The sequence below is a fragment of the Antedon mediterranea genome, chromosome 8, assembly GCF_964355755.1.
Source record: "Antedon mediterranea chromosome 8, ecAntMedi1.1, whole genome shotgun sequence".
Classification (NCBI taxonomy): Eukaryota; Metazoa; Echinodermata; class Crinoidea; order Comatulida; family Antedonidae; genus Antedon; species Antedon mediterranea.
Genome location: NC_092677.1, coordinates 7951785 through 7966616, shown reverse-complemented (window position 1 = coordinate 7966616; position 14832 = coordinate 7951785). Strand labels below are relative to the sequence as shown.

The 14832-nt window shown below is 32.5% G+C and overlaps 1 protein-coding gene across 1 annotated transcript in view; it reads right to left on the bottom strand.

Moving 5' to 3' along the window:
* The window catches only part of LOC140057586 (uncharacterized), a 44956-nt gene that overhangs the window by 26122 nt on the left and 4002 nt on the right, over positions 1-14832 (bottom strand). The gene's annotated exons all lie outside the window — the stretch shown is intronic.

The window sequence follows — 14832 nt, the reverse complement described above, 5'->3', positions numbered from 1 at the left end:
TTTATTTATTGGCTACATTTGAAATATTTATTATACGCCTATATACTTTTAGAATTCTTTTTTTCTGGTCGAAATAGCCTTAAAGCAATCTGGGATTATTTAAGTTTCTCCAACATAAAGTGCATACAACTTTTAAAAAAACCTCTCATAATGTATCTTATGAAAATAAAATTGAATTGAACATTTAGTATATTCTATATTCAACTTTAAATTGCGTTATAAGAACACATTGGATCTTCGCACATTGAAGTTATTTAATTTGACGTAAAGGGTAATTGTCCTAGGGGGTAATTGTCCTAGGGGGTAATTGTCCTAGAGGGTAGTTGTCCTAGAGGGTAGTTGTCCTAGAGGGTAGTTGTCCTAGGGGGTAGTTGTCCTAGGGGGTAATTGTTCTAGGGGGTAGTTGTCCTAGGGGGTAGTTGTCCTAGGGGGTAGTTGTCCTAGACTCCCTAGACTATATGTAACTATCGCTCGTATCACGCATGTGTAGAAATAATGAAACATGTGTATAATTAGAAATACTGTAAGTTAGTTGCAGCAAGTTATTTCGCTACTAAGTTAAATTGAGTTAGTTGATGTAATTGGAGCGACGAATATGTAGGCTAACTGTTTGATCGATGCTGAAGGCGTTTATAGTTTGTTTGTTCGCACAAAGATAGTATAGTAGGACGAAAAGTAGGCCTACTAAGTTTATAGCTTTATATACAATAACAGATGCTTTCTTTTATTGCGTTTCCCTGACGCACTACCAACAATTCAATTTTGGGATGGAAAAAGTATGACAAGACTGCGATACAAAGCTAAATTCACGAGGCTATCAAACGCTATAATCTAATAAGTAACAACATTCTCCCCATAGTCAAATGATAAAATATTCATGACTTTTGTATACATTGTTAAAGTGTTACCTGTCTGTGTCCTTGTCGCTGTGAAACACCATTGTACTACTAAGCCATGTGACGAAGCAGCTTACCAGGAATCCAGCAGAAAAGTAACTTATTTTTTCCAAACGTAACTTCATCTTCTTCTTCTACATTAATATTTTAATTGATATTAATTAATAATCTTTATCATGCTACGGTTTTAATAGAAAAGAAACTCTTCCAAAAAGTGTTTACCAAGATTTGATGTTCATGAAGTATATAATCTACCATATAATTTCGTTTGATTTTCTGACAATAACAATAAATTGATTTATTTTATTTTTATTTATTTATTTATTCATATAGCATCCATTCAACAATACATTTAAAATACATGTAAAACCAAAGTGAATGGATGCAAGGACGACCCATAACAATTTAGTCAGTTTATTTCCAATTTCCATTGCAAGAGAAATCAAAGATGTGAAAGTGAACAAGGATCATAAGAAGGACATATGGAAGTGTGAAAGACATAATAAAAAATTACATATCAAATGCATAAAAGGTAGGCCTAATATAAAAAAGTACAATTAAAAATATAAAAAGTGAAGAGCAACAATATCATCAAACCGGAATATAAAATCATATATATATATATATATATATATGAAGGGCTAGTGTTGCCCGAAAGCTCTGCTAACTTTTCTGGCTGTTTTACTTTATCGTTTTGATTTAGCTTTTCGCTTTTATTTTTGTATCTCCATTGAGATCCAGCCACTGATACCCACAGCATTGTCATTTTTTCAGTAATTTGCCTTTGGATTTATATATCATATAAATGTATATATATATATATATATATATATATATATATATATATATATATATATATATATTCAGGTTGAAATTTTCAGACCGTTTGGATAGAGTGCTCAATACCAAGGTAGAGCATAAATAAATAAAATAACAGCAGAAAACTTGGTTACTTCATTGTTTTAATCACTACAAATTTGTTTCGTACGACCAGCATGTAGCTGGCCGCACTCTTCAGGTGAAATATAAAACATAAGTGACACAGTTGTCTCATAGTGCTTAATAGAAGTGAGTCATCGGGAAGTCGTATACAATAGCCTATTGTTTTAGATAAACTGTTTGGATCTGCAATTTAGTAAGAATTTTTTCCTATGTCTACAAGTAGAGACTAACTCGTTCTTACGGTTCAGTGAGCATAGCTCTGGTTGACATATAATAACATACTTTTCATATATACATAAATTACATCTTTTGTTAATATTTGAGTAAGGTTTGCATTTCTTTATAATTTTCCATTTAATTGAGTAATTTGTTTTAGAGTCTTTAAGTGTCCATATATATTTACTGAGTTCCGTTGCACTTCTTAATTTTTCGTTCCGGAATGAAGACGTATGGTTTCTGTATCTAGTTTTAAACTGGTTTTCAGTTAGTCCGACATATGTTTCTTCTTTTGATGAATCTTCTCTCTTTACTGTAGCTTGGTAAACTACACCTTTTGTTAGGCAGTTACCTGGGAGCGGGCATTCATTGGGATTGCGGCAGTTACATCCGCTTGTTTTCGCGTTGGTTTCAGTAGGCTTTTCTTTGGCTATCACATATTTGTTGTGTGCGTTAATTACTTTATAAATAGACGCCTTTCTGACATCTCATCAGACAAAGATACATTTCATGCATCCGCACCCCTATACCAGGAAGCCCTCAAAGAAAGTGGATACAATCATCAACTTGAGTTCAATGCTGAACAGCAGAAGCCCAAAAAATCACGCACCAGAAACATAATTTGGTTTAACCCACCATTCAGCAAAAACGTAGCAACCAACATCGGCCACAAGTTTTTAGCTATAGTAGAAGATTGTTTTCCTGCCGGCAACAAGCTCAGAAAAATATTTAACAAAAATACCTTGAAACTAAGCTATAGTTGCATGCCCAGCGTAGACAAAGTAATTAACGCACACAACAAATATGTGATAGCCAAAGAAAAGCCTACTGAAACCAACGCGAAAACAAGCGGATGTAACTGCCGCAATCCCAATGAATGCCCGCTCCCAGGTAACTGCCTAACAAAAGGTGTAGTTTACCAAGCTACAGTAAAGAGAGAAGATTCATCAAAAGAAGAAACATATGTCGGACTAACTGAAAACCAGTTTAAAACTAGATACAGAAACCATACGTCTTCATTCCGGAACGAAAAATTAAGAAGTGCAACGGAACTCAGTAAATATATATGGACACTTAAAGACTCTAAAACAAATTACTCAATTAAATGGAAAATTATAAAGAAATGCAAACCTTACTCAAATATTAACAAAAGATGTAATTTATGTATATATGAAAAGTATGTTATTATATGTCAACCAGAGCTATGCTCACTGAACCGTAAGAACGAGTTAGTCTCTACTTGTAGACATAGGAAAAAATTCTTACTAAATTGCAGATCCAAACAGTTTATCTAAAACAATAGGCTATTGTATACGACTTCCCGATGACTCACTTCTATTAAGCACTATGAGACAACTGTGTCACTTATGTTTTATATTTCACCTGAAGAGTGCGGCCAGCTACATGCTGGTCGTACGAAACAAATTTGTAGTGATTAAAACAATGAAGTAACCAAGTTTTCTGCTGTTATTTTATTTATATATATATATATATATATATATATATATATATATATAACACACAAGAGGCAAAGAACATTATATATATATATATATGAATATCAACGATGAGATACTTCCTTAGTCTAATTTTAGATTGATTGTTAATGGATTTTAGATGTACTACAATTAAGTATGTCACAGTGGCTATATCTTGAAAACATTGTTAGAAAACCCCGTAACTATTTAGAATTAGGTTATCATTTTTAAGAAACTATTTTGCTTGAACAAAAATGATTTGCACATTGTAGAATTTCATTTGCACATTTAACGTCAAAACTGATCGTTTTTACATTTAACGGCCGGATGTTTGCACATTAGGGGATTATACAATTTTACAGATTTGCACATTTGAGGGTGCCATGTTTGCACAAATGTGGTTGTTTGCACAAATGTGACTTTTTTCACATTTCACGGCGTGCTATTTATCATTTTTGCCTATATTGAAGATAAAGTTAATTTGAGATTTAACTAAGCGTTTGTGGCGTCACCAATGTACGTATCAATAGGCACGTTCTGTAATTATATACCTATTTACACCAAATAATAAATAAATAATAACAGATCAGACCAGTGTATATATCAAATCAAACAATGGTAAATATATAAGCTAAATGTGTATAGGTACTTACATTCCGAAGCATCTACTTGAACTAATATGTTTGACTCAACTAACTGAACAATGTGTTCTTTATCGCGCTGATAAACAAGTTACGATGTGCAGTGGTCGCATTGGTATTATCGATTGGACAGAAGCGGCCAACCAATTAATTATTCATGTTGTTTATAGTTGCATGCACGCTTTTTGACGAAACGGAAGACATCTTTGATCGATGAAAGACAATGTTGTGCAGGGAAGCGTAACAAAAAAAATATACCAAATTTAACAATAATTGGATTGATATTTGTTATAACGAATGTAAATCAAGTGTTCTTGTAAATGGTTACCCAACACCCTTTTTTAATATACAAAGAGGATGTCGTCAAGGCGACCCTCTTTCACCATATTTATTTATTTTATGTATTGAGGTGTTGGCACAAAATATCAGATCAAATGAGTACATGAAAGGTATTAATGTAGAAGGCACCGAGTTTAAAATCAGTATGTACGCTGCAGTGGCGGATCTAGGATCTGACGAGGGGGGGGGGGGGGGGGTGGCCACGAAAGTGGCAAACGAGGTGCGTAGCACCGAGCGGGGGAGGGTTTGGGAGGCCCCTCCCGAGGCTCCGAAAATTTTTGAAAAAATAGATGCTTACACACTGTTTAATAGGCTAGAGAAACTGTTTCCATCACACTTAATAACAAATATTACATAATGTAAAGTTAAATACATCCTTCCTAAATACTGTACGGATCTTTTTCGACGAACTAATAATAAACTTTGATCGAAAAACCTTCAAACAAAATGAACATTTTGGTAATGCGGTACTCCGAAAATGCCTCGATAGAGTGCATGTGTTATGTACCGTGTTTTGGTGGTCTGTTAACCTCAGAGATATATACCCTACAGCCGGGTGAATAACTCAATGTAATTTGGTATACAATGATCGCAGTAATCGCCGTGTCTATAACACAAATAAAAAAAACGCCAAATACGCCACATACTTTTTTCGGCCGTCCCGTGTACATACAAGACATTTCATGTTTATTTTATGCCTATAAAATAATAAAAGAACACCATGTTTCTCGTTTATTTTTATCGTTTATACTGCATACCATAATATTATACAAAAAACTTTCATGCGCGAGAAAAAAGTTCCCGATATTACACTCCACTCAGGGGTGTAAATATACCACGCTAACGCTTTGTGCACACACGGACCAGGGCGGCGGAAATTAACTGCAATGGAAAATGGTGTATTTTGGAGAGTGATGACGTCAGCATTCACACGAGGAGCGAGCTTGACAACGTGACGCTGGTAGTTTTAGGAGTGCGTGTGTTTTGAAAATGGGTATTTTCCGAAGATTGTAAATCGTGTTTTCTTTTTAAACTCTTGAATTGATAATAGTAATTAAACTCTTAGCTCTTTCACTGTGTAGGCCTATTTACACACAACTATTAATGCTAACCCTAGCTCTAGTAGGGCCTAGCTAGGCCTACTCTTCTTAATTAAAAGATTAATCCACGTCTAGCGACGGTCAATCGCGATTAGGTTGCATCTTTTTTTTCTTTTTTTTGAGAATTAAGAGGGGGTGGCTAGCCACCCTATTCACCCCCCCTAGATCCGCCACTGCGCTGACGATGCCACTATATACATTGATGGCTCAGAAAATAGTATGCTAGAAGCATTTAAAGAGTTAGATAGTTTTTACAACATATCTGGTTTAAAGGTTAACTACCAAAAAACAAAACATGTGTTATGTGGATTGGGAGCAAAACGCATTGTAAAGAAAGAATTTGTAAAGAAAAAGATTTCTATTGGCCAGATGATGGACACTTTAATCTTCTTGGCATCATGTATTGTGTTGACTACACTCAAATGCCAGAACTAAATTATATTAAATGTATGACATCTATACAAAAATCACTAGCCCAATGGTCAAAAAGATATCTCACGCCTCTTGGAAGGCTTACTATTGTAAAATCTCTAATTATTCCAAAAATAAATCACATAATTCTAACCATACCAAACCCCAAAAAATATTTTGTTGCAAAGCTCAATACATTACTTTTTAAATTTATTTGGAAATCTAGTGAGAAAATAAGTAGAAAACAAATTTGTAGAGATCACAGTCAAGGCAGTTTTAATATGGTTCAAATAGAAGATTTTTTTCAGTCCTTAAAGTTAACATGGATCCGGAGATACATGTTTTCTTCGCGTAAATGGAAATCTCTTTCTAATTGTTTTGTTCCTCTTATGAGTGGTATAATATCGGGAAAAGGTGTTTTTTTAACTTCTGAAAGGAATGCCTTTTGGAATGATGTTGTAACTGCCTGGAATAATCTGAATCAAAGTATATTATAGATATCCCAAGAATATTTTTGTGGGGAAATAACGAAATAAAAGTTGCCAATAGGCCAGTGTTTTTTAACAAGGCCATATAGATGGCTGCAGTCGCGTGCTTAGTGTTTACCGACCGACCGACCGACCAACCTACCAACTGACCGAAATTACTGAACATGTTTAAAAATGTTGAAATGTTTAAAAACAGTTATATTTTTTTTAATTTACACGTGCGTAGCCTGTCACTTTTGACGTGCTCGTATAACGTAATTTCGAGTTGAAAAGTAAGTCAAGAAAACAGAAATCGGGCAAAAAGAGTGCGCAATAACATTTAACGCGCAGTGCGCGCGCAAAAATCTGCACACTCATGGCAAGTTTGTAAACGCTTAAAATTGCCTGAAACGTACTCTTATTTCATCGAAAATAAATTTTGAAAATTTTAAGCGCGCGTACGCATGCGTTACATGCGCTACGCACGTAATTGTATTGCCATATATGATGATTTATGCCCTGAAATTTATGAGCACCAAATTGTATTTAATTGTGATTCATGGTTGTGAAGATATGATTACAAACGTGATTTCGTTAAAATCGTGCGTAGACCGCGTAAATTTTTATTGCGCACCGTGAAAACATAACCACATCGATTCCTGGTCATAAGGAATATACTGTGAAAAATTGACTTAGCTAGATTAAACTGATATCAAGATAAGGTCAGAAAGCGATAAAACGCATAGTGACACCGGACCGACAGACAGACCGACAGACCGACAGACTGACAGACCGACCGACCGACCGACCGACCGACATAGTGAACTATAGAGTCGCTTCCACGCGACTAAAAATTGGTATGAAAGGGGAATAGTTTATATTAACGATGTATTATGTTCAGAAAAAAAATCTTTTATGTCATGGGAACATTTCAAAAAACATTATAATATTCAATGTAATTTTTTACAGTACCAAGGTATAATTAATTCAATAAAACATAGTTACAATATAAATAATTTGACTAAACTGCAAACACCAATAATTCCTTTTCATTTAGATATTTTTATTAAAAATTCAACAAATTTAAAGAAAATGTTTTTGTCAGACCGAAAAGTATGAGAAAATGGGAAGAAAAAATTAATGTCAATAAAACAGATGAGGAACTGAAACAAATGTACAAACTTCCTTTTAAATGTGTCAGACAAACAAACCTACAATGGTTCCAATATAGAATAAATAATAGAATAATTGCAACAAATGTTTTTTTGACAAGAATTGGTATTCGACAAAATAAAGCATGTACTTTCTGTGACAATGTACCGGAAACACTTCCTCATCTGCTTGTAAGCTGCAAATAACCACTATGGTCAAATATAGAACACAAAATTAGTATTTCCTTTAAAAAAATAACTTTTACAATTGATTCGATTTTGTTTGGAGATATTTCACAATGTTTTTCTGTTAATACAATTATTATTCTTACAAAGTCTTTAATTTATAAATGTAGAATTGGTAAAACTCTGCCAAGTATTAAGGCTTTAAATATTTATATACGAAATTATTTAATGATGTTAAGGTATATTGCAAGGCAAAATGGAGAATCAAATGATTTTGAGAAACAATGGGTAGACTTTATTAATTTATTGTAACATTAATCTTTTTTACTGCTGGTATAGACACGTCTTTTTGTTTATTTTGTCCTTTTTTTTATTTTTTTCTCTGTATGAAATATGAATAAAAAAAATAAAAAAATTTAACAATAATATATCTGGAATCAATAAATTGAGAAGTATTAACAATTTAGAAGTCAACGTTTCGCTAATGAAAACGGTTAAGCAGGAGAAAGTATTTATCATAATTATTATTATTTCCGTTTTGGTATTCAAAACGATGTAAATTAATATTTTAAAATAAATGTTAACTTTTTTGTTAAACCAGTTGTCTACACAAATCAGCTATCACAGATCACGCCACCATAGAAAACCACATACCACCGGATAAATAAAAAAGCCATTTGGATAAGAAAAACGAATATGGACATCAACAGAGACTAGGGAGGACATGAACTGAGCCACATCTACAACTAGAAAGCCACTCCGAGAGTGCATACCTCCGCCTACTGTAAAATTCTCCTACATAAGATTTCTCTGGTAAAAAATATATATATATATATATTTGTGTGTGTCTTAATGCTGTTTGTGATTTAGGCTAATTTCATTACAAGCATGTGTATGCGAGTTTGGTGTAATGGTTATGTAACAAGCCTTTCAATTAACAATAGCTTCAGTTGACTAACAATAGAACAGCAATGCAAAAATCAAACGAGTGAATTTGAAAAGAAATAGGTTTTTTAAACTACTCGCATCAAAAAACGTGCACATTAAATCAAATTATGTTTTAAAATTACAAATCACAAATTATAACTCTTGCCTCTTGTTCAAAAATGAAGTTTTTTGGACAAATAGTTCTCGAGAAAATGCAATTTCAGTTTATTTGTTACTTTAAGACTGCTCGCCGGCTTTTGAAAAATTCTGTCCTATCTTTTAACACTAGCAGGTCTGAAAAAGTATACTAAAAAGTGGTCCAGAATTGGGACTGTGGTCCCAAATGGTCCCAATTTAATGGAATGTTCCTTGACCACATATCTATCTGTCTATTAATTTTGGTAAAGATCTTTTAATTACTTTTTGAGTAATCCTGCTAACAAACAAACAAACAAACAAATGAAAGCACTCAGAAACTGAGTGAAGTACTTGGCAAAATATATCCACTGATAGGGAGCATGTTGAATGATACATTTTTTGCTTTAGGTAATTAGATTTACATGGTTCAAATCCTGCTGGGGTTTATAATTTGTTTAACAAACTCCGTCATTGTAACAATGACCTTTCTAAAATCAAGATTGACCAAGAGTTGAGGGTTTTCTTGAACCTGTGCCGATTTTCGGCGCCCCTGCCTAACCGATGGAGTACTTAACCCTTGGAGTAAGCTTAACCGCTCGACCAGTCGAATAAAATGTTGGTCCATATCAAAGAATATGTCCATGTTAAAAGAAGACAGAATGCGTGCTATTTAATATATCGTATACGGAAGGTAAGCTTTTTTGACATGACCAATATATCAATTTTTCTGAAAATCAATAGGCATGTTCTGTAAGTAATCCCTATTTACAGAATGAAACAAGGAAGGACACACGCTGGTACTAAAAAGCTAATTATCAACTAACTATATAGATTAATTTGAATAATAATAGAACAGCAAAGCGAAAAACAAGCGGGTGGATTTTAAAAGAAATAGGTTTTTTTTATAACTACTCGTATTAAAAAGCCGTACATTGAATCAGGTTATGTTTTAAAATTACAAATCACAAATTATAACCCTTGCCTCTTGTCCAAAAATGAGGTTTTTTGGACAAGTAGTTCTCGAGAAAATGTAATTTTAGTTTACGTGTTACTTTAAAACTGCTCACCGGCTTTTGAAAATTGTCTCCTATCTTTTAACACTAGCTGGTCCGAAAATAATATCATTTTTGTTATTTGTGAAGTTATTAATAAACCAATTTTGTTGATTTTCAATAGGCATGGTCTGAAAGTACATACCTATCTACACCCAAAAATTCAGAACGATAACTTGAAAACTGTAGGCGCTATCGTGCTAACAAACAAACATACATACAAACATACATACATGCATACACATGTCACACAAACATACAAACAAAGTGAATACATACTTGTCAAAATTCTTTTTGCCAAGTAAAAAGGGACACCCGAGCATCCAAAGGGGGACACCAGCAGAAAGCTGAACATCAGACGAGAGAGAGACAAATCTCCCACACAAAAAGAAATCGCAAAATATCAAAGCCATTTAAAAAATGTAAATGAATAAAAATGAACACACACAAACAAAACGATTCCGAATGGTCTGTTGAAATCAACTTTCAATTCGTGTGTCCGCAGCAATGTGTTTTTCATTCGATTTATGTCGACTTTTTTATTTTATTTACATGTATCAAATAATTAATACACCACGAAAAACACCCACATAATGTAGTTTGGCATTTTATACTTTCCTTAGTGTTTGCGGGAATCATCTAACTAATTCACACAGCACAAAGTCTGAACAGTCAAAAGTAAAGGTTAAAGTTCCATATCCAGTATTGCTTTCATTTTTTAGCTTACATATATTTCAAAGTAAAGGTATAGTGTATAACAAAATCAATGATCGTAAATAGTTTCGAATTTTATTCTTGATACAATATGTTTTATTTTAATAGTAAAAACCAAAGTAATTTTATCAAAGTGCGCTTTTATTATACTTGCCCATGCAAAGTATATAACTACGTACATTTAAGGCAGCAAAAGACCGTGTGGTGCACTGGTTACTGCTAGTGCATGTCTACTTTGAAATCAATCGACATTAAACGCTTATATGGATACGAACTATGCGGGGTAGAAGAAAATATGATACTAGAAATAATACAATTAAAATGTTGTGGCTAAATCTTGCAAATTCCAAATACTGCTCCAAACCCTGCAGTTAGAGGTGAACTAGAGAGAAACTGTTGACATATAGAATAATCAGTAGTATCAAATAATGGTTGTATATTTTATTTTTGTGTTCAAGTAGATATTTAGGCTACGTCAATTTCAATTTTAAAATGCACAAAAGGGACAAGCAAATAAAGTTAACCCTATATGTGCACAAGGTACTTTTAAAATTATTTTATTTCAATGTTTAGCTAGAGATGTAAGTATGTTGATTTGCAAAACTGGTGAGTTTCATAACTATTCATCCCACACCGTTTACCACTAATCAAACAAACCTCTGTATAAATGACTATTTTACATATTAATTAAATAATACCAGAACGACACTCCGCCTACTGTAAAATTCGCCTACTGTAGAATTCGCCTACTGTAGAATTCGCCTACATAAGAAATTCATGAGGAAAACAATTCAGAATGTGAACTTGAAAACTGTAGGCGCTGTCGTGCTAACAAACAAAAACAAAGATACAAACAAAGTAAGTAAGTACGTAAGTTTGTTACTTGGCAAAATTTTATTTTGCCAAGTAACAAACAAACACGTGATCGACTACATATACCTCCTTGGCGGAGGTAAATAATCCACTGCACATCCACAGCAAGACTTTGTATATTCTTGAAGTCGACAGCCGATTCTCGGTATTGTATCTGTTTCCGAAGTATATATATTTGGTAATACAACATCATATGTGTTTCAAATGTATCTAGTATTGATCTAACCCTTAACCTAACCTTACATGATACAGGCACCAAATGTGGTGTAAATGAGATGCTGTATTACCAAAATATTCCTTTGATACTTCGGAAATAGATAGTATGTGGAGATACGGCACTGGGAATAGGGTGAATTTAGGAGAAATTTGTTTAATCTAAAATTCCAATTAAATAAACATGAGAGAAAACATTTTATTCCAAATTATATGGCAAATGTTTTATTTTTCTTCATTATCTAAATAAATAGAAATAAAAAATAAAAAGAAATAGTAAAACATTTTATCATCCAGGCTAAGATCATCAACTGGGTATCAATATAAGTTAGGCCTATACTTCGGCCACCTTGACAACATGCAATAGAACATGTTCAAGTTCAAAAGTTCAAGTTCAAAAAAACATTTATTTATTCAACAATGGCATTATACAGTATAATATAATTATAGGTGTGTACATAAATGAAAACATAGTAATAAGCCATCATTTGGGGTCTTCTCTAGAAGAAAACAAGTTTCTTGTCTCGAGAAAGACCCCAGAAACAATACACATACATTTAAACTAATACAATTTACTACATAAAATAATAAATAAAAACAAAAACGATGAAATAAAAATAGATACTTTCAGTGTACTACAATCATAATAATATTAAAATTAGTATAAAGAAATAAGATATTTTTTTAAATTTTTACGAAAAGTATAAAGAGATTTAAAATGCTTTAGTTTATCATCAAGATCATTCCAGATTCGCGGTCCTGAAACAGAAACAAAATATTCGGAAATTTTCAGTCTAAAAGGAGGTACATCAAGATGCTGAAATTTATTGTCGATACGTAAATAGTACTTGTGTGATTTTGTATGATGAACATTCCAGTTCATTTTCTGCAACTTTTACAATTGCAATTTCATTTATATGTGCATGTAAAAAAATAGATTCTTAAATTAGTAATGAGTCTGTTGGAGGTGGTTCAATCTACTTTTAAACTCTGTCTACACTATCATACAGTTTTGACAAAAAAGTGTGATGTTCCCAAATTTGGTAGTGAAATGCCCAAATATAGTAGTGATATGACATCATCATGTCTATATATGGGCACATCACACTTTGTCACATAATGTTTGATGTAGACAGAACTTTGCTCAAATTTGAAGTTGGATCACAAAGTATCAATTTGGGATTGAACATCTCAATACTTGTTTGGAAAATAATTGATCCTATTGTTACAGATTGATTCTCATTCGAAAATAACCACGGAATTGTTGCACATTTTTTCACCAAGAGGTTTTCTTTAACTACCGTTTGTTTAATTATATTTCTTCTTTTTCACTTTTTAAATGATAACATTATAAGCTAAAAAAAACATTATAAACCAAAACAAGCATTATCTTCTTAAATTTTTTTCTCTTTTGTGGCGCAAACACCACTTTTATTCACACTCATATAATCTCATGTCATTACGTAAAATAATATCATGTAACACCTTTTTTTCATTCCCAATGTCGTTACAATTCATCAGTAATATTTTTACATTTTTGAATTCCGTATTACATCCTTTTTTCATTAATTTTCTTATATTTTGCTATACACTTGACAATGATCATCATTATCATCTATCTCGTTTTAAAATATCCCTTTGTGAGTTTTTCATTTTTATTTGTTTGTTTTCATTTTAGAACCCGGATTAAAAATACTATGCCTCTTTAATGTATATAATTATGGTAATTAATATTACATATATTTATATTGTTTTATGTTTTAATGTATGCTTTGAGTGCTGGTGTGGCACGCCTTATGGCGACAGTGGTCCTTCGACCTCTTTTGCCACACTTAAAGTTTATGTATTGTTTTAATGTTGCTAAAATTAATAAAATAAAAATAATAATAAAATAGAACCCGGATTATACAATGTCTTTATATACAATATAAAACTAATAAAAAATCATAATAGATCAGTACCTGTAACTCGTATCACAGTACAGTAATTCCTTTTCTGATAAATCGTATCAAATTAGAAATTTTTCTATACTTGTTTCTTTATTGTTATATGTTTCACATTCAATGTTATATAGCATATTGATTTTAAATGATCTCCATAAAGATTTACCCACTGGCTTATTTAATGCTGATACTATGTTTATTCTGTGAAGGCTGCAAATCTGTAAATATAATCTACATCAAATATTTGACAATAAAATAGCAACTTTGAATGCAGTTGGAGATGCTGATATCAAAGAACTCAGTTAACAATTAACAATTTGTTAAGGTTTTTTTATGATTCAATACAAATATTTAAATAAATACCTTACGTTTCATTTAAATAAATACCTTATACGTATTACGATTATCTGCTACTACAGTCTTTACCATCATAGAAATGTCGAAAATAAGGGATAGGGAGAATGATATTAATAGTTTTAGGGATTGAGGAGTTCAAGTACTGTCACATGCGCAGTTTCAGTAATGTATTTATTTTTAAAATATAAACATTCTATTTATAGTGTACAATGTATTGAAGCCACAGCTTGTTTAATGTAAATTGCAATTAGTCTTGGTATGGTTCCTGACGAAAACAGAAGTGGTTAGGAATGTTTATGTGGTGAGTACTGTAAGCTGTCAAAATTCTTAATACAAGTTGATGATCATAACCTTCATTAAATTATAATTACAATTTCCATGATAATTTGTAAATGAAGAAACTTAATGGTCAAGGAAATTACTATCTTATGACGCCATAGGTACGTCATATGGTAATTTGAATATGGCAATTGGAAAGTTTAATATCACATTTATATCTACTTGTTATGCAATTGGGTGGTTTAAAACCAACCTTTGAAATACGGAGCTTCAAAATGGTAAATATGCTAATTGACCCACTTTCAAAATAAAACAAATTCGTTTTGTTCTAGGTGCAATCATACTTGTACTGGACTAACATGTCAATAGAGCAACAAGACTCTACAGCTCACTATGTCGGTCGGTTGGTCGGTCGGTAAACACTAACTTGTATATGGCCTTTTCTTGATATCAGTTTCATCTAGCTAAGTCAGAGTATATTCCTTATGGCCAGGACTCGATGTGGTTAT